This window comes from Frankliniella occidentalis, unplaced genomic scaffold (genome assembly GCF_000697945.3).
Source record: "Frankliniella occidentalis isolate FOCC.00 unplaced genomic scaffold, Focc_3.1 Scaffold5, whole genome shotgun sequence".
In the NCBI taxonomy this organism is placed as follows: domain Eukaryota; kingdom Metazoa; phylum Arthropoda; class Insecta; order Thysanoptera; family Thripidae; genus Frankliniella; species Frankliniella occidentalis.
This window is the reverse complement of record NW_026267135.1, coordinates 261,756-264,351: the sequence shown is the minus strand read 5'-3', so window position 1 is coordinate 264,351 and position 2,596 is coordinate 261,756. Positions and strand designations below refer to the sequence as shown.

General features: G+C 57.5%; 1 protein-coding gene across 1 annotated transcript in view; it reads left to right on the top strand.

Annotated features, from left to right (window-relative positions):
- Window positions 1–2,596, top strand: part of LOC113215567 (uncharacterized) — a 6,911-nt gene that overhangs the window by 2,991 nt on the left and 1,324 nt on the right. The window lies entirely within an intron of this gene.

Below are 2,596 nucleotides of genomic sequence, written 5' to 3'. Positions count from 1 at the left end.
TGCACTGTGAAACTTGAGGGGACAATTTTTACGGACAATATGACGGAGGGTACAGGTTTTGGCCACAGTCGCCAGGGTACAAATCATTGGCCCCAATTCGTGGCCGTTTTCCATGGAGCGTGCCGGATCACGGTGGGTGGTCGTGGTGGTCGTGGGCAAAATTGTCTCCTAGGGTACAGCTCAGCGCTCGTGGCGTGGGCCGGCGTAGCGGGCAGGTAGCGTCCCCGCCCCCTGCAAACAGCCGAACAAGGGACGCGGCTGCCTGACGAGGGGCCAAGGCCAAGAGATAGTTCATTGCCAGCCTCTCCCCCAATACCGTAACAGTTTTTACAAGGGTCCTTCCGGCCAGCCTCCCCGGGTCCGCATGTGCGCGCAAGCACCGCGCCCGGTAGACAAAGGATGGCATGGCGTAGTGAGTGGGAGTGAGAGAGCAGCTCTGGCTATTCTTCTTGGAATCTCAAAAGTCAGGCCCATCCCCAAAAGTCGCAACCCATGTGTGTGTGCTCGGCTAAAAGGCATGCGGCCCGGTGGTGGACAGGCCTGCTCAAATGCGCCCCCCCCCCTCAACTATGTGAGGCCGGCCCCGGCGTGGACATTGAACGCTGTTCAATCAGCCGGGGCCCGCACCCGACAACCTTGCCGCCCTAGCTTAAGTATTTAGGATAAGAAATCAGGACACCAGGAAGATGATCCCCGGTGGCTTGCCCCCATCCGCCACCCGCAGGGCCCCCCCGGTTCGCCCCGCGGTGGACATCGGCGGCCCCACCAGGACGGCGATCACGGCATGGCCTCGGTGCGCACCACCAGCTGCTGCGCCACGCCACGCCACGCCACGCCCCGCCCGGCCGAGGACGCGCGGGCCGCCTGCCTGGCATCCCGGAGCCGACCGCCCTGACGGAGCTGGCGACCACCTCCGAGTCCCGGACAGCGCCGAGCGGACGAGCAGGACGACGGACGGCTCCCCGCACGGATGCAGCGCGCCCCCGCCGGAATCCGCTGCTCCCCCGCAGCCCCCGCGCCCCCTTGCCTAGGCGCGTGCGGGCAGCGGGGTGGCCCGGCGGAGGGAGAGGGACGGAGGAAGAGAGGGGGTGGGCAAGCGGCGTGCCCGGCGGTGTCGGGCCGGCGAGACAAAGGCTATGGAATGTCTTTCGCCGTCCGGACTCGTCCCCGCATCGGGCTGCATGGCTCAGTTGGTTGCGAACGAGGCGAGGACGCTGAGTTGGCAGCGCCGGGTTCTGTTCCCGGCGCTGGCAGCGGTAGGCGTGTATCCTTCTATGTAGCAGCCGAACAAGCCATGATCATAGCCTGTAAGCACGTGACCAACTCGGATGTCCGTAGGAATCCGAAATAGCAAAGGGGCAGCCGCCTCGATGCGCACATCGGAATAAACATCCGCAAATCAAATTATTATTTTCATTTTTTTATTTAACATCGGCAACGCGACGGACACACGGACACACGGATAGACAGACAGCAGAGTGTGGTCAAAATCGGCCCATAGGGTACAGCTCAGCGCGCGCGCTGTTGTCACTACTCCCTGCCGCAGCGCGCTCGACACACGGACACACAGACAGACAGACAGACGGCATGGGACAAAATTGTACCATAGGGTACAGCTCACGGCGAGGTTGTTTATGGCTTGTTTACACAGAAGCCAGACCGCATTGCGGTCACCCAAGGCCATTACCACATGACAGCTGAGGGTGACGAGGGTAGCTGGGGGAAATTGTACCATGGCCATGGCCAGTTCAGAGTTGTACCTTCTTTTCCGTGGGCAAATAAGGGACAACCGAAAACGTGGGCGGATTTGTACCATCATACTTCACAGTGTGTAGTCGCGGTGCTTCACCGTTTCATCCCTTTCTCGTGGCTTTTCAAACTGAAAGACGACGGGTTGAAGTGGGCCGAAGGCCCGCTACATCATTAGATCATGTTCTACAGCAAATCGCGTGACTGAAATGGTCAGGCCGGCCCGACCATCGCCGCCGGCAGGCCTAGCGGGCCTGCCGCCCCTGCAGGGCGTCGTAACGCAACGAAAAGCGTAACGAAAACGCATAGAAACGCAAATAAAATTGCAACTTTAACGCGACATAGAAGCGTTTTCAAAGAAATTCGAAAGTATTCTTATGAATAATGCTCGCAGAAAGATGAAAACGCTTCAAAAACGCTTCTAGACTGCAATTTTATTTCCGGTTTAGTGGGTTCCCGTTACGCGTTACGTTATGACGCCCTGGGCCCCTGCCGAACGGAGTTGCCGGCGGAGCGAAGCGGATCTGGCAACTTCGTTTGGCAGAAGGGCGGGCCTGCTTGTTATGAGTAGACCCGTATATGGTCACTTGTACATGTTCATAGTTTATTCACTCATAAAGTTTCAAAAAGTGGCGTGTTTGGCTGCGCAGTTAAACATAGTGGTGTCTCTGCTGAGATGCACAAGAGTACCTCGAAAAACCCTTTTTTTCGAATCTGATAGCGGATCTGGTGGAGACATGTTTAATCCAGTAACACTATTAACGGTGAAGAATATCATTTCGATCGGATAAAATCTTTAACCCCTAAACGGCCTCAAAGTTTGGCATAGAGCCCATATCGGAAAAAA